The sequence below is a fragment of the Heterodontus francisci genome, chromosome 22 (assembly GCF_036365525.1).
Source record: "Heterodontus francisci isolate sHetFra1 chromosome 22, sHetFra1.hap1, whole genome shotgun sequence".
Classification (NCBI taxonomy): Eukaryota; Metazoa; Chordata; class Chondrichthyes; order Heterodontiformes; family Heterodontidae; genus Heterodontus; species Heterodontus francisci.
The window spans coordinates 14,458,092-14,480,385 of NC_090392.1; positions in this window are offsets into that span (position 1 = coordinate 14,458,092).

Sequence of the window (22,294 nt, forward strand, 5' to 3'; positions counted from 1 at the left end):
AGTAACACAGACACACATGGACACCAAGTAACACAGACACACACTGAAACCCGGTAACACAAACAAACACACTGACACCCAGTGACACAGACACACACTGACACCCAGTATCAAAGACATACACTTACACCAAGTAACACAGACACACACTGACACCAAGTAACAACGACACACACTGACACCCAGTAACAAAGACATGCACAGACACCCAGTAACACAAACAAACACACACTGACACCCAGTAACACAGACAAACACTGATAAACAGTAACAAAGACATACACTGACACCAAGTAACACAGACACACACTGACACCCAGTAACAAAGACATGCACTGACACCAAGTCACAAAGACATACACTGATACCCAGTAACACAGACACACACTGACACCAAGTAACAAAGACAGACAATTACACCAAGTAACAAAGACACACACTTACATCAAGTATTTTGACATACACTGACACCAAGTAACACAGACATACACTGATACCCAGTAACACAGACACACACTTACACCAAGTAACAAAGACATACACTGACACCAAGTCACAAAGACATACACTGATACCCAGTAACACAGACACACACTGACACCAAGTAACAAAGACAGACAATTACACCAAGTAACAAAGACACACACTTACACCAAGTATTTTGACATACACTGACACCAAGTAACACAGACATACACTGATACCCAGTAACACAGACACACACTTACACCAAGTAACAAAGACATACACGGACACCAAGTCACAAAGCGACACACTGACACACAGTAACAAAGACATGCACAGACACCCAGTAACACAAACAAACACACACTGACACCCAGTAACACAGACAAACACTGATAAACAGTAACAAAGACATACACTGACACCAAGTAACACGGACACACACTGACACCCAGTAACAAAGACATGCACTGACACCAAGTCACAAAGACATACACTGATACCCAGTAAGACAGACACACACTGACACCAAGTAACAAAGACAGACAATTACACCAAGTAACAAAGACACACACTTACACCAAGTATTTTGACATACACTGACACCAAGTAACACAGACATACACTGATACCCAGTAACACAGACACACACTTACACCAAGTAACAAAGACTTACACTTACACCAAGTAACAAAGACAGACAATTACACCAAGTAACAAAGACATATACTTACACCAAGTATTTTGACATACACTGACACCAAGTCACAAAGACATACACTTACACCCAGTAACAAAGACATACACTGATACCAAGTCACAAAGATATACACTGATACCCAGTAACACAGACACAAACTGACACCAAGTAACAAAGACATACACTGACACCAAGTCACAAAGTCTTACACTTACACCAAGTAACAAAGACATACACTGACACCAAGTCACAAAGACATACACTGATACTCAGTAACACAGACACACACTTACACCAAGTAACACAGACATACACTGACACCCAGTAGCACAGACACACACTTACACCAAGTAACAAAGACATACACTGACACCCAGTTACAAAGACATACACTGACACCCAGTAACAAAGACATACACTGACACCCAGTAACACAGACACACATGGACACCAAGTAACACAGACACACACTGACACCCGGTAACACAAACAAACACACTGACACCCAGTGACACAGACACACACTGACACCCAGTATCAAAGACATACACTGACACCCAGTAACACAGACACACACTGACACCAAGTAACAAAGAAATACACTGACACCCAGTAACAAAGACACACGCTTACACCAAGTAACAACGACACACACTGACACCCAGTAACAAAGACATGCACAGACACCCAGTAACACAAACAAACACACACTGACACCCAGTAACACAGACAAACACTGATAAACAGTAACAAAGACATACACTGACACCAAGTAACACAGACACACACTGACACCCAGTAACAAAGACATGCACTGACACCAAGTCACAAAGACATACACTGATACCCAGTAACACAGACACACACTGACACCAAGTATTTTGACATACACTGACACCAAGTAACACAGACATACACTGATACCCAGTAACACAGACGCACACTTACACCAAGTAACAAAGACATACACTGACACCAAGTCACAAAGACACACACAGACACCCAGTAACACAGACACACACGGACACCAAGTGACAAAGACACAGACTTACACCAAGTAACACAGACACACACTGACACCCAGTAACATAGACATACACTGACACCCAGTAACACAGACACACACGGACACCAAGTAATTAAGACACACACTTACACCAAGTAACACAGACACACACTGACACCCAGTAACACAGACACACACTTACACCAAGTAACAAAGACATGCACTGACACCCAGTAACAAAGACCCACACTTACAGCAAGTAACAAAGACATACACTGACACCCAGTAACAAAGACATACACTGACACCCAGTAACACAGACACACATGGACACCAAGTAACACAGACACACACTGACACCCGGTAACACAAACAAACACACTGACACCCAGTGAGACAGACACACACTGTCACCCAGTATCAAAGACATACACTGACACCCAGTAACACAGACACACACTGACACCAAGTAACAAAGAAATACACTGACACCCAGTAACAAAGTCACACACTTACACCAAGTAACAACGACACACACTGAAACCCAGTAACACAGACAAACACTGATAAACAGTAACAAAGACATACACTGACACCAAGTAACACAGACACACACTGACACCCAGTAACAAAGACATACACTGACACCAAGTCACAAAGACATACACTGATACCCAGTAACACAGACACACACTGACACCAAGTAACAAAGACAGACAATTACACCAAGTAACAAAGACACACACTTACACCAAGTATTTTGACATACACTGATACCCAGTAACACAGACACACACTTACACCAAGTAACAAAGACATACACGGACACAAAGTCACAAAGAGACACACTGACACACAGTAACAAAGACATGCACAGACACCCAGTAACACAAACAAACACACACTGACACCCAGTAACACAGACAAACACTGATAAACAGTAACAAAGACATACACTGACACCAAGTAACACGGACACACACTGACACCCAGTAACAAAGACATGCACTGACACCAAGTCACAAAGACATACACTGATACCCAGTAAGACAGACACACACTGACACCAAGTAACAAAGACAGACAATTACACCAAGTAACAAAGACACACACTTACACCAAGTATTTTGACATACACTGACACCAAGTAACACAGACATACACTGATACCCAGTAACACAGACACACACTTACACCAAGTAACAAAGACTTACACTTACACCAAGTAACAAAGACAGACAATTACACCAAGTAACAAAGACATATACTTACATCAAGTATTTTGACATACACTGACACCAAGTCACAAAGACATACACTTACACCCAGTAACAAAGACATACACTGATACCAAGTCACAAAGATATACACTGATACCCAGTAACACAGACACACACTGACACCAAGTAACAAAGACATACTCTGACACCAAGTCACAAAGTCTTACACTTACACCAAGTAACAAAGACATACACTGACACCAAGTCACAAAGACATACACTGATACTCAGTAACACAGACACACACTTACACCAAGTAACAAAGACATACACTGACACCCAGTTACAAAGACATACACTGACAGCCAGTAACACAGACACACACGGACACCTAGTAACAAAGACACACACTTACACCAAGTAACACAGACACACACTGACACCCAGTAACACACACTGATACACAGTAACAAAGACATACACTGACACCCAGGAACAAAGACACACACTGACACCAAGTAACAAAGACACACACTTACACCAAGTAACAAAGACATACACTGACACCAAGTAACAATGACACACACTTACACCAAGTAACAAAGACACGCACTTATACCAAGTAACACAGACATACACTGACACCAAGTAACAAAGACAGAGAATTGCACCAAGTAAAAAAGACATACACTTACAGCAAGTATTTTGACATACACTGACACCAAGTCACTAAGACATACACTGACACCAAGTCACAAAGACATACACTGACACCCAGTAACACAGACGCACACTTACACCAAGTAACAAAGACGTACACTGACACCCAGTAACACAGACACACACGGACACCAAGTAACTAAGACACACACTTACACCAAGTAACACAGACACACACTGACACCCAGTAACACAGACACACACTTACACCAAGTAACAAAGACATGCACTGACACCCAGTAACAAAGACCCACACTTACAGCAAGTAACAAAGACATACACTGACACCCAGTAACAAAGACATACACTGACACCCAGTAACACAGACACACATGGACACCAAGTAACACAGACACACACTGAAACCCGGTAACACAAACAAACACACTGACACCCAGTGACACAGACACACACTGACACCCAGTATCAAAGACATACACTTACACCAAGTAACACAGACACACACTGACACCAAGTAACAAACAAATACACTGACACACAGTAACAAAGACACACACTTACACCAAGTAACAACGACACACACTGACACCCAGTAACAAAGACATGCACAGACACCCAGTAACACAAACAAACACACACTGACACCCAGTAACACAGACAAACACTGATAAACAGTAACAAAGACATACACTGACACCAAGTAACACAGACACACACTGACACCCAGTAACAAAGACATGCACTGACACCAAGTCACAAAGACATACACTGATACCCAGTAACACAGACACACACTTACACCAAGTAACAAAGACATACACTGACACCAAGTCACAAAGACACACACAGACACCCAGTAACACAGACACACATGGACACCAAGTGACAAAGACACAGACTTACACCAAGTAACACAGACACACACTGACACCCAGTAACATAGACACACACTGACACCAAGTAACACAGACATACACTGACACCAAGCAACGAAGACACACACTGACACTCAGTAACAAAGACATACTCTGACACCCAGTAACAAAGACATGCACAGACACCCAGTAACACAGACACGCACGGACACCAAGTGACAAAGACACACACTTACACCAAGTAACACAGACATTCACTGAAACCAAGTAACAAAGACACACACTGACACCCAGTAACAAAGACATACACTGATACCCAGTAACACAGGCACACACTTGGGGGGGGGGGGGGGGGGGGGAGGGCAAATTGGCGCAGTGGTGAGCACGGTACCCTCACAGCTCCAGGGACCCGTTTTCGATTCTGGGTACTGCCTGTGCGGAGTTTGCAAGTTCTCCCTGTGTCTGCGTGGGTTTCCTCCGGGTGCTCCGGTTTCCTCCCACATGCCAAAGACTTGCAGGTTGATAAGTTACTTGGCCATCATAAATTGCCCCTAGTATAGGTAGGTGGCAGGGAAATATATAGGGACAGGTGGGGATGTGATAGGAATACGGGATTAGTGTAGGATTAGTATAAATGGGTGGTTGATTGTCGGCACAGACTCGGTGGGCCGAAGTGCCGGTGAAAGTGCTGTATCTCTAAACTAAACTAAATACTGACACCTAGTGTCACAGATACACACTGACACACAGTAACACAAACAAACACACACTGACACCCAGTAACACAGAGAAACACTGATAAACAGTAACAAAGACATACACTGACACCAAGTAACACAGACACACACTGACACCCAGTAACAAAGACATACACTGATACCCAGTAACACAGACACACACTTACACCAAGTAACAAAGACATACACTGACACCAAGTAACAAAGACTTACACTTACACCAAGTAACAAAGACAGACAATTACACCAAGTAACAAAGACATACACTTACACCAAGTATTTTGACATACACTGACACCAAGTCACAAAGACATACACTGACACCCAGTAACAAAGACATACACTGATACCAAGTCACAAAGACATACACTGATACCCAGTAACACAGACACACACTGACACCAAGTAACAAAGACATACACTGACACCAAGTCACAAAGACTTACACTTACACCAAGTAACAAAGACATACACTGACACCAAGTCACAAAGACATACACTGATACTCAGTCACACAGACACACACTTACACCAAGTAACACAGACATACACTGAGACCCAGTAACACAGACACACACTTACACCAAGTAACAAAGACATACACTGACACCCAGTTACAAAGACATACACTGACACCCAGTAACACAGACACACACTGACACCAAGTAACAAAGACACACACTTACACCAAGTAACAAAGACATACACTGACACCAAGTCACAATGACACACACTTACACCAAGTAACAAAGACACACACTTATACCAAGTAACACAGACATACACTGACACCAAGTCACAATGACACACACTGACACCAAGTAACAAAGACAGACAATTGCACCAAGTAAAAAAGACATACACTTACAGCAAGTATTTTGACATTCACTGACACCAAGTAACAAAGACATACACTGACACCAAGTCACAAAGACATACACTGACACCAAGTCACAAAGACATACACTGACACCCAGTAACACAGACACACACTTACACCAAGTAACAAAGACGTACACTGACACCCAGTAACACAGACACACACGGACACCAAGTAACTAAGACACACACTTACACCAAGTAACACAGACACACACTGACACCCAGTAACACAGGCACGCACTTACACCAAGTAACAAAGACATGCACTGACACCCAGTAACAAAGACCCACACTTACAGCAAGTAACAAAGACATACACTGACACCCAGTAACAAAGACATACACTGACACCCAGTAACACAGACACACATGGACACCAAGTAACACAGACACACACTGACACCCGGTAACACAAACAAACACACTGACACCCAGTGACACAGACACACACTGTCACCCAGTATCAAAGACATACACTGACACCCAGTAACACAGACACACACTGACACCAAGTAACAAAGAAATACACTGACACCCAGTAACAAAGACACACACTTTCACCAAGTAACAACGACACACACTGACACCCAGTAACAAAGAGAAACACTGATATACTGTAACAAAGACATACACTGACACCAAGTAACACAGACACACACTGACACCCAGTAACAAAGACATACACTGATACCAAGTTACAAAGACATACACTGATACCCAGTAACACAGACACACACTGACACCAAGTAACAAAGACATACACTGTCACCAAGTAACAAAGACTTACACTTACACCAAGTAACAAAGACAGACAATTACATCAAGTAACAAAGACATACACTTACACCAAGTATTTTGACATACACTGACACCAAGTCACAAAGACATACACTGACACCCAGTAACAAAGACATACACTGATACCAAGTCACAAAGACATACACTGATACCCAGTAACACAGACACACACTGACACCAAGTAACAAAGACATACACTGACACCAAGTCACAAAGACTTACACTTACACCAAGCAACAAAGACATACACTGACACGAAGTCACAAAGACATACACTGATACTCAAAACACAGACACACACTTACACCAAGTAACACAGACATACACTGACACCCAGTAACACAGACAGACACGTACACCAAGTAACAAAGACATACACTGACACCCAGTTACAAAGACATACACTGACACCCAGTAAGACAGACACACACGGACACCTAGTAACAAAGACACACACTTACACCAAGTAACACAGACACACACTGACACCCAGTAACACACACTGATACACAGTAACAAAGACATACACTGACACCCAGGAACAATGACACACACTTACACCAAGTAACAAAGGCACGCACTTATACCAAGTAACACAGACATACACTGACACCAAGTAACAAAGACAGACAATTGCACCAAGTAAAAAAGACATACACTTACAGCAAGTATTTTGACATACACTGACACCAAGTAACAAAGACATACACTGACACCAAGTCACAAAGACATACACTGACACCAAGTCACAAAGACATACACTGACACCCAGTAACACAGACACACACTTACACCAAGTAACAAAGACGTACACTGACACCCAGTAACACAGACACACACGGACACCAAGTAACTAAGACACACACTTACACCAAGTAACACAGACACACACTGACACCCAGTAACACAGGCACGCACTTACACCAAGTAACAAAGACATGCACTGACACCCAGTAACAAAGGCCCACACTTACAGCAAGTAACAAAGACATACACTGACACCCAGTAACAAAGACATACACTGACACCCAGTAACACAGACACACATGGACACCAAGTAACACAGACACACACTGACACCCGGTAACACAAACAAACACACTGACACCCAGTGACACAGACACACACTGTCACCCAGTATCAAAGACATACACTGACACCCAGTAACACAGACACACACTGACACCAAGTAACAAAGAAATACACTGACACCCAGTAACAAAGACACACACTTTCACCAAGTAACAACGACACACACTGACACCCAGTAACACAGAGAAACACTGATATACTGTAACAAAGACATACACTGACACCAAGTAACACAGACACACACTGACACCCAGTAACAAAGACATACACTGATACCAAGTCACAAAGACATACACTGATACCCAGTAACACAGACACACACTGACACCAAGTAACAAAGACATACACTGTCACCAAGTAACAAAGACTTACACTTACACCAAGTAACAAAGACAGACAATTACATCAAGTAACAAAGACATACACTTACACCAAGTATTTTGACATACACTGACACCAAGTCACAAAGACATACACTGACACCCAGTAACAAAGACATACACTGATACCAAGTCACAAAGACATACACTGATACCCAGTAACACAGACACACACTGACACCAAGTAACAAAGACATACACTGACACCAAGTCACAAAGACTTACACTTACACCAAGCAACAAAGACATACACTGACACGAAGTCACAAAGACATACACTGATACTCAGTAACACAGACACACACTTACACCAAGTAACACAGACATACACTGACACCCAGTAACACAGACAGACACTTACACCAAGTAACAAAGACATACACTGACACCCAGTTACAAAGACATACACTGACACCCAGTAAGACAGACACACACGGACACCTAGTAACAAAGACACACACTTACACCAAGTAACACAGACACACACTGACACCCAGTAACACACACTGATACACAGTAACAAAGACATACACTGACACCCAGGAACAATGACACACACTTACACCAAGTAACAAAGACACGCACTTATACCAAGTAACACAGACATACACTGACACCAAGTAACAAAGACAGACAATTGCACCAAGTAAAAAAGACATACACTTACAGCAAGTATTTTGACATACACTGACACCAAGTAACAAAGACATACACTGACACCAAGTCACAAAGACATACACTGACACCAAGTCACAAAGACATACACTGACACCCAGTAACACAGACACACACTTACACCAAGTAACAAAGACGTACACTGACACCCAGTAACACAGACACACACGGACACCAAGTAACTAAGACACACTCTTACACCAAGTAACACAGACACACACTGACACCCAGTAACATAGACCCACACTTACACCAAGTAACAAAGACATGCACTGACACCCAGTAACAAAGACCCACACGTACAGCAAGTAACAAAGACATACACTGACACCCAGTAACAAAGACATACACTGACACCCAGTAACACAGACACACATGGACACCAAGTAACACAGACACACACTGACACCCGGTAACACAAACAAACACACTGACACCCAGTGACACAGACACACACTGACACCCAGTATCAAAGACATACACTGACACCCAGTAACACAGACACACACTGACACCAAGTAACAAAGAAATACACTGACACCCAGTAACAAAGACACACACTTACACCAAGTAACAACGAGACTCACAGACACCCAGTAACACAGACAAACACTGATAAACAGTAACAAAGACATTACACTGACACCAAGTAACACAGACACACACTGACACCCACTAACAAAGACATACACTGACACCAAGTCACAAAGACATACACTGATACCCAGTAACACAGACACACACTGACACCAAGTAACAAAGACAGACAATTACACCAAGTAACAAAGACACACACTTACACCAAGTATTTTGACATACACTGACACCAAGTAACACAGACATACACTGATACCCAGTAACACAGACACACACTGACACCCAGGAACAAAGACATACACGGACACCAAGTCACAAAGACACACACTGACACCCAGTAACAAAGACATGCACAGACACCCAGTAACACAAACAAACACACACTGACACCCAGTAACACAGACAAACACTGATAAACAGTAACAAAGACATACACTGACACCAAGTAACACAGACACACACTGACACCCAGTAACAAAGACATGCACTGACACCAAGTCACAAAGACATACACTGATACCCAGTAACACAGACACACACTGACACCAAGTAACAAAGACAGACAATTACACCAAGTAACAAAGACACACACTTTCACCAAGTATTTTGACATACACTGACACCAAGTAACACAGACATACACTGATACCCAGTAACACAGACACACACTTACACCAAGTAACAAAGAGATACACTGACACCAAGTCACAAAGACACACACTGACACCCAGTAACAAAGACATGCACAGACACCCTGTAACACAGACACACACGGACACCAAGTGACAAAGACACAGACTTACACCAAGTAACACAGACACACACTGACACCCAGTAACATAGACACACACTGACACCAAGTAACACAGACATACACTGACACCAAGCAACGAAGACACACACTGACACTCAGTAACAAAGACATGCACAGACACCCAGTAACACAGACACACACGGACAACAAGTGACAAAGACACACACTTACACCAAGTAACACAGACATACACTGAAACCAAGTAACAAAGACACACACTGACACCCAGTAACAAAGACATTCACTGATACCCAGTAACACAGGCACACACTTGGGGGGGGGGGGGGCACATTGGCGCAGTGGTTAGCACCGTACCCTCACAGCTCCAGGGACCCGTTTTCGATTCTGGGTACTGCCTATGCGGAGTTTGCAAGTTCTCCCTGTGTCTGCGTGGGTTTCCTCCGGGTGCTCCGGTTTCCTCCCACATGCCAAAGACTTGCAGGTTGATAGGTTACTTGGCCATCATAAATTGCCCCTAGTATAGGTAGGTGGTAGGGAAATATATAGGGACAGGTGGGGATGTGATAGGAATACGGGATTAGTGTAGGATTAGTATAAATGGGTGGTTGATTGTCGGCACAGACTCGGTGGGCCGAAGGGCCGGTGAAAGTGCTGTTTCTCTAAGCTAAACTAAACACTGACACCTAGTGTCACAGATACACACTGACACACAGTAACACAAACAAACACACACTGACACCCAGGAACACAGAGAAAAACTGATAAACAGTAACAAAGACATACACTGACACCAAGTAACACAGACACACACTGACACCCAGTAACAAAGACATACACTGATACCAAGTCACAAAGACATACACTGACACCCAGTAACACAGACACACACTGACACCAAGTAACAAAGACATACACTGACACCAAGTAACAAAGACTTACACTTACACCAAGTAACAAAGACAGACAATTACACCAAGTAACAAAGACATACACTTACACCAAGTATTTTGACATACACTGACACCAAGTCACAAAGACATACACTGACACCCAGTAACAAAGACATACACTGATACCAAGTCACAAAGACATACACTGATACCCAGTGACACAGACACACACTGACACCAAGTAACAAAGACTTACACTGACACCAAGTCACAAAGACTTACACTTCCACCAAGTAACAAAGACATACACAGACACCAAGTCACAAAGACATACACTGATACTCAGTAACACAGACACACACTTACACCAAGTAACACAGACATACACTGACACCCAGTAACACAGACACACACTTACACCAAGTAACAAAGACATACACTGACACCCAGTTACAAAGACATACACTGACACCCAGTAACACAGACACACACTGACACCAAGTAACAAAGACACACACTTACACCAAGTAACAAAGACATACACTGACACCAAGTAACAATGACACACACTTACACCAAGTAACAAAGACACGCACTTATACCAAGTAACACAGGCATACACTGACACCAAGTAACAAAGACAGACAATTGCACCAAGTAAAAAAGACATACACTTACAGCAAGTATTTTGACTTACACTGACACCAAGTAACAAAGACATACACTGACACCAAGTCACAAAGACATACACTGACACCAAGTCACAAAGACATACACTGACACCCAGTAACACAGACACACACTTACACCAAGTAACAATGACGTACACTGACACCCAGTAACACAGACACACACGGACACCAAGTAACTGAGACACACACTTACACCAAGTAACACAGACACACACTGACACCCAGTAACACAGACACACACTTACACCAAGTAACAAAGACATGCACTGACACCCAGTCACAAAGACCCACACTTACAGCAAGTAACAAAGACATACACTGACACCCAGTAACAAAGACATACACTGACACCCAGTAACACAGACACACATGGACACCAAGTAACACAGACACACACTGACACCCGGTAACACAAACAAACACACTGACACCCAGTGACACAGACACACACTGACACCCAGTATCAAAGACATACACTGACACCCAGTAACACAGACACACACTTACACCAAGTAACAACGACACACACTGACACCCAGTAACACAGAGAAACACTGATATACTGTAACAAAGACATACACTGACACCAAGTAACACAGACACACACTGACACCCATTAACAAAGACATACACTAATACCAAGTCACAAAGACATACACTGATACCCAGTAACACAGACACACACTGACACCAAGTAACAAAGACATACACTGTCACCAAGTAACAAAGACTTACACTTACACCAAGTAACAAAGACAGACAATTACACCAAGTAACAAAGACATACACTTACACCAAGTATTTTGACATACACTGACACCAAGTCACAAAGACATACACTGACACCCAGTAACAAAGACATACACTGATACCAAGTCACAAAGACATACACTGATACCCAGTAACACAGACACACACTGACACCAAGTAACAAAGACATACACTGACACCAAGTCACAAAGACTTACACTTACACCAAGTAACAAAGACATACACTGACACCAAGTCACAAAGACATACACTGATACTCAGTAACACAGACACACACTTACACCAAGTAACACAGACATACACTGACACCCAGTAACACAGACACACACTTACTCCAAGTAACAAAGACATACACTGACACCCAGTTACAAAGACATACACTGACACCCAGTAACACAGACACACACGGACACCTAGTAACAAAGACACACACTTACACCAAGTAACACAGACACACACTGACACCCAGTAACACACACTGATACATAGTAACAAAGACATACACTGACACCCAGGAACAAAGACACACACTGACACCAAGTAACAAAGACACACACTTACACCAAGTAACAAAGACATACACTGACACCAAGTAACAATGACACACACTTAAACCAAGTAACAAAGACACGCACTTATACCAAGTAACACAGACATACACTGACACAAAGTAACAAAGACAGACAATTGCACCAAGTAAAAAAGACATACACTTACAGCAAGTATTTTGACATGCACTGACACCAAGTAACACAGACATACACTGATACCCAGTAACACAGACACACACTTACACCAAGTAACAAAGACATACACTGACACCAAGTCACAAAGACACACACTGACACCAAGTCACAAAGACATACACTGACACCCAGTAACACAGACACACACTTACACCAAGTAACAAAGACGTACACTGACACCCAGTAACACAGACACACACGGACACCAAGTAACTAAGACACACACTTACACCAAGTAACACAGACACACACTGACACCCAGTAACACAGACACACACTTACAGCAAGTAATAAAGACATACACTGACACCCAGTAACAAAGACATACACTGACACCCAGTAACACAGACACACATGGTCACCAAGTAACACAGACACACACTGACACCCGGTAACACAAACAAACACACTGACACCCAGTGACACAGACACACACTGACACCCAGTATCAATGACATACACTGACACCCAGTAACACAGACACACACTGACACCAAGTAACAAAGAAATACACTGACACCCAGTAACAAATACACACTCTTACACCAAGTAACAACGACACACACTGACACCCAGTAACACAGACAAACACTGATAAACAGTAACAAAGACATACACTGACACCAAGTAACACAGACACACACTGACACCCAGTAACAAAGACATACACTGACACCAAGTTACAAAGACATACACTGATACCCAGTAACACAGACACACACTGACACCAAGGAACAAAGACAGACAATTACACCAAGTAACAAAGACACACACTTACACCAAGTATTTTGACATACACTGACACCAAGTAACACAGACATACACTGATACCCAGTAACACAGACACACACTTACACCAAGTAACAAAGACATACACGGACACCAAGTCACAAAGACACACACTGACACCCAGTAACAAAGACATGCACAGACACCCAGTAACACAAACAAACACACACTGACACCCAGTAACACAGACAAACACTGATAAACAGTAACAAAGACATACACTGACACCAAGTAACACGGACACACACTGACACCCTGGAACAAAGACATGCACTGACACCAAGTCACAAAGACATACACTGATACCCAGTAACACAGACACACACTGACACCAAGTAACAAAGACAGACAATTACACCAAGTAACAAAGACACACACTTACACCAAGTATTTTGACATGCACTGACACCAAGTAACACAGACATACACTGATACCCAGTAACACAGACACACACTTACACCAAGTAACAAAGACATACACTGACACCAAGTCACAAAGACACACACTGACACCCAGTAACAAAGACATGCACAGACACCCAGTAACACAGACACACACGGACACCAAGTGACAAAGACACAGACTTATACCAAGTAACACAGACACACACTGACACCCAGTAACATAGACACACACTGACACCAAGTAACACAGACATACACTGACACCAAGCAACGAAGACACACACTGACACTCAGTAACAAAGACATACACTGACACCCAGTAACAAAGACATGCACAGACACCCAGTAACACAGACACACACGGACACCAAGTGACAAAGACACACACTTACACCAAGTAACACAGAGATACACTGAAACCAAGTAACAAAGACACACACTGACACCCAGTAACACAGACATACACTGATACCCAGTAACACAGACACACACTTACACCAAGTAACAAAGACATACACGGACACCAAGTCACAAAGACACACACTGACACCCAGTAACAAAGACATGCACAGACACCCAGTAACACAAACAAACACACACTGACACCCAGTAACACAGACAAACACTGATAAACAGTAACAAAGACATACACTGACACCAAGTAACACGGACACACACTGACACCCTGGAACAAAGACATGCACTGACACCAAGTCACAAAGACATACACTGATACCCAGTAACACAGACACACACTGACACCAAGTAACAAAGACAGACAATTACACCAAGTAACAAAGACACACACTTACACCAAGTATTTTGACATGCACTGACACCAAGTAACACAGACATACACTGATACCCAGTAACACAGACACACACTTACACCAAGTAACAAAGACATACACTGACACCAAGTCACAAAGACACACACTGACACCCAGTAACAAAGACATGCACAGACACCCAGTAACACAGACACACACGGACACCAAGTGACAAAGACACAGACTTATACCAAGTAACACAGAAACACACTGACACCCAGTAACATAGACACACACTGACACCAAGTAACACAGACATACACTGACACCAAGCAACGAAGACACACACTGACACTCAGTAACAAAGACATACACTGACACCCAGTAACAAAGACATGCACAGACACCCAGTAACACAGACACACACGGACACCAAGTGACAAAGACACACACTTACACCAAGTAACACAGAGATACACTGAAACCAAGTAACAAAGACACACACTGACACCCAGTAACAAAGACATACACTGATACCCAGTAACACAGGCACACACTTGGGGGGGGGGGTGCACATTGGCGCAGTGTTTAGCACCGTACCCTCACAGCTCCAGGGACCCGTTTTCGATTCTGGGTACTGCCTGTGCGGAGTTTGCAAGTTCTCCCTGTGTCTGCGTGGGTTTCCTCCGGGTGCTCCGGTTTCCTCCCACATGCCAAAGACTTGCAGGTTGATAGGTTACTTGGCCATCATAAATTGCCCCGAGTATAGGTAGGTGGCAGGGAAATATATTGGGACAGGTGGGGATGTGATAGGAATACGGGATTAGTGTAGGATTAGTATAAATGGGTGGTTGATTGTCGGCACAGACTCGGTGGGCCGAAGGGCCGGTGAAAGTGCTGTATCTCTAAACTAAACTAAATACTGACACCTAGTGTCACAGATACACACTGACATACAGTAACACAAACAAACACACACTGACACCCAGTAACACAGAGAAACACTGATAAACAGTAACAAAGACATACACTGACACCAAGTAACACAGACACAAACTGACACCCAGTAACAAAGACATACACTGATACCAAGTCACAAAGACATACACTGACACCCAGTAACACAGACACACACTGACACCAAGTAACAAAGACATACACTGACACCAAGTAACAAAGACTTACACATACACCAAGTAACAAAGACAGACAATTACACCAAGTAACAAAGACATACACTTACACCAAGTATTTTGACATACATTGACACCAAGTCACAAAGACATACACTGACACCCAGTAACAAAGACATACACTGATACCAAGTCACAAAGACATACACTGATACCCAGTAACACTGACACACACTGACACCAAGTAACAAAGACAGACACTGACACCAAGTCACAAAGACTTACACTTACACCAAGTAACAAAGACATACACTGACACCAAGTCACAAAGACATACACTGATGCTCAGTAACACAGACGCACACGGACACCAAGTAACACAGACATACACTGACACCCAGTAACACAGACACACACTTACACCAAGTAACAAAGACATACACTGACACCCAGTTACAAAGACATACACTGACACCCAGTAACACAGACACACACTGACACCAAGTAACAAAGACACACACTTACACCAAGTAACAAAGACATGCACTGACACCAAGTAACAATGACACACACTTACACCAAGTAACAAAGACACGCACTTACACCAAGTAACACAGACATACACTGACACCAAGTAACAAAGACAGACAATTGCACCATGTAAAAAAGACATACACTTACAGCAAGTATTTTGACATACACTGACACCAAGTAACAAAGACATACACTGACACCAAGTCACAAAGACATACACTGACACCAAGTCACAAAGACATACACTGACACCCAGTAACACAGACACACACTTACACCAAGTAACAAAGACGTACACTGACACCCAGTAACACAGACACACACGGACACCAAGTAACTAAGAAACACACTTCCACCAAGTAACACAGACACACACTGACACCCAGTAACACAGACACACACTTACACCAAGTAACAAAGACATGCACTGATTCCCAGTAACAAAGACCCACACTTACAGCAAGTAACAAAGACATACACTGACACCCAGTAACAAAGACATACACTGACACCCAGTAACAAAGACACACATGGACACCAAGTAACACAGACACACACTGACACCCGGTAACAGAAACAAACACACTGACACCCAGTGACACAGACACACACTGACACCCAGTATCAAAGACATACACTGACACCCAGTAACACAGACACACACTGACACCAAGTAACAAAGAAATACACTGACACCCAGTAACAAAGACACACACTTACACCAAGTAACAACGACACACACTGACACCCAGTAACACAGACAAACACTGATAAACAGTAACAAAGACATACACTGACACCAAGTAACACAGACACACACTGACACCCAGTAACAAAGACATACACTGACACCAAGTCACAAAGACATACACTGATACCCAGTAACACAGACACACACTGATACCAAGTAACAAAGACAGACAATTACACCAAGTAACAAAGACACAAACTTACACCAAGTATTTTGACATACACTGACACCAAGTAACACAGACATACACTGATACCCAGTAACACAGACACACACTTACACCAAGTAACAAAGACATACACTGACACCAAGTCACAAAGACACACACTGACACCCAGTAACAAAGACATGCACAGACACCCAGTAACACAGACACACACGGACACCAAGTGACAAAGACACAGACTTACACCAAGTAACACAGACACACACTGACACCCAGTAACATAGACACACACTGACACCAAGTAACACAGACATACACTGACACCAAGCAACGAAGACACACACTGACACTCAGTAACAAAGACATACACTGACACCCAGTAACAAAGACATGCACAGACACCCAGTAACACAGACACACACGGACACCAAGTGACAAAGACACAGAATTACACCAAGTAACACAGACACTCACTGACACCCAGTAACATAGACACACACTTACACCAAGTAACACAGACATACACTGAAACCAAGTAACAAAGACACACACTGACACCCAGTAACAAAGACATACACTGATACCCAGTAACACAGGCACACACTTGGGGGGGGGGGGGGGGGGGTGGGGGGGGGGGCACATTGGCGCAGTGGTTAGCACCGCAGCCTCACAGCTCCAGGGACCCGTTTTCGATTCTGGGTACTGCCTGTGCGGAGTTTGCAAGTTCTCCCTGTGTCTGCGTGGGTTTCCTCCGGGTGCTCCGGTTTCCTCCCACATGTCAAAGACTTGCAGGTTGATAGGTTACTTGGCCATCATAAATTGCCCCTAGTATAGGTAGGTGGCAGGGAAATATATAAGGACAGGTGGGGATGTGATAGGAATACGGGATTAGTGTAGGATTAGTATAAATGGGTGGTTGATTGTCGGCACAGACTCGGTGGTACGAAGCGCCGGTGAAAGTGCTTTCTCTCTAAACTAAACTAAATACTGACACCTAGTTTCACAGATACACACTGACACCCAGTAACACAAACAAACACACACTGACGCCCAGTAACACAGAGAAACACTGATACACAGTAACAAAGACTTACACTGACACCAAGTAACACAGACACACACTGACACCCAGTAACAAAGACATACACTGATACCAAGTCGCAAAGACATACACTGATACCCAGTAACACAGACACACACTGACACCAAGTAACAAAGACATACACTGACACCAAGTAACAAAGACTTACACTGACACCAAGTAACAAAGACAGACAATTACACCAAGTAACAAAGACATACACTTACAACAAGTATTTTGTCATACAGTGACACCAAGTCACAAAGACATACACTGACACCCAGTAACAAAGACATACACTGATACCAAGTCACAAAGACATACACTGATACCCAGTAACACAGACACACACTGACACCAAGTAACAAAGACATACACTGACACCAAGTAACAAAGTCTTACACTAACACCAAGTAACAAAGACATACGCTGACACCAAGTCACAAAGACATACACTGATACCCAGTAACACAGACACACACTTTCACCAAGTAACACAGACATACACTGACACCCAGTAACACAGACACACACTTACACCAAGTAACAAAGACATACACTGACACCCAGTTACAAAGACATACACTGACACCCAGTAACACAGACACACACGGACACCAAGTAACAAAGACACACACTTACACCAAGTAACACAGACACACACTGACCCCCAGTAACACACACTGATGCACAGTAACAAAGACATACACTGACACCCAGGAACAAAGACACACACTGACACCAAGTAACAAAGACACACACTTACTCCAAGTAACAAAGACATACACTGACACCAAGTAACAATGACACACACTTACACCAAGTAACAAAGACACGAACTTATACCAAGTAACACAGACATACACTGACGCCAAGTAACAAAGACAGACAAATGCACCAAGTAAAAAAGACATACACTTACAGCAAGTATTTTGACATACAGTGAAACCAAGTAACAAAGACATACACTGATACCCAGTAACACAGACACACACTTACGCCAAGTAACAAAGACATACACTGACACCAAGTCACAAAGACATACACTGACATCCAGTAACACAGACACACACTTACACCAAGTCACAAAGACGTACACTGACACCCAGTAACACAGACACACACGGACACCCAGTAACACAGACACACACTTACACCAAGTAACACAGACACACACTGACACCCAGTAACACAGACACACACTTACACCAAGTAACAAAGACATGCACTGATACCCAGTAACAAAGACCCACACTTTCACCAAGTAACAAAGACATACACTGACACCCAGTAACAAAGACATACACTGACACCCAGTAACACAGACACACATGGACACCAAGTAACACAGACACTCACTGACACCCGGTAACACAAACAAACACACTCACACCCAGTGACAATGACACACACTGACACCCAGTATCAAAGACATACACTGACACCCAGTAACACAGACACACACTGACACCAAGTAACAAAGAAATACACTGACACCCAGTAACAAAGACACACACTTACACCAAGTAACAACGAAACACACTGACACCCAGTAACACAGACACACACTGACACCCAGTTTCCAAGACATGCACAGACACCCAGTAACACAAACAAACACACACTGACACCCAGTAACACAGACAAACACTGATAAACAGTAACAAAGACATACACTGACACCAAGTAACACAGACACACACTGACACCCAGTAACAAAGACATGCACTGACACCAAGTCACAAAGACATACACTGATACCCAGTAACACAGACACACACTGACACCAAGTAACAAAGACAGACAATTACACCAAGTAACAAAGACACACACTTACACAAAGTATTTTGACATACACTGACACCAAGTAACACAGACATACACTGATACCCAGTAACACAGACACACACTTACACCAAGTAACAAAGACATACACTGACACCAAGTCACAAAGACACACACTGACACCCAGTAACAAAGACATGCACAGACACCCAGTAACACAGACACACACGGACACCAAGTGACAAAGACACAGACTTACACCACGTAACACAGACACACACTGACACCCAGTAACATAGACACACGCTGACACCAAGTAACACAGACATACACTGACACCAAGTAACAAAGACATACACTGACATCAAGTCACAAAGACATACACTGATACCCAGTAACACAGACACACACTTACACCAAGTAACAAAGACATACACTGACACCAAGTCACAAAGACACACACTGACACCCAGTAACAAAGACATACACTGATACCAAGTCACAAAGACATACACTGATACCCAGTAACACAGACACACACTGACACCCAGTAACAAAGACATACACTGACATCAAGTCACAAAGACATACACTGATACCCAGTAACACAGACACACACTTACACCAAGTAACAAAGACATACACTGACACCAAGTCACAAAGACACACACTGACACCCAGTAACAAAGACATACACTGATACCAAGTCACAAAGACATACACTGATACCCAGTAACACAGACACACACTTGCACCAAGTAACTCAGACATACACTGACACCAAGTAACAAAGACATACACTGATACCCAGTAACACAGACACACACTTACACCAAGTAACAAAGACAGACACTGATACCCAGTAACACAGAGACACACTTACACCAAGTAACAAATA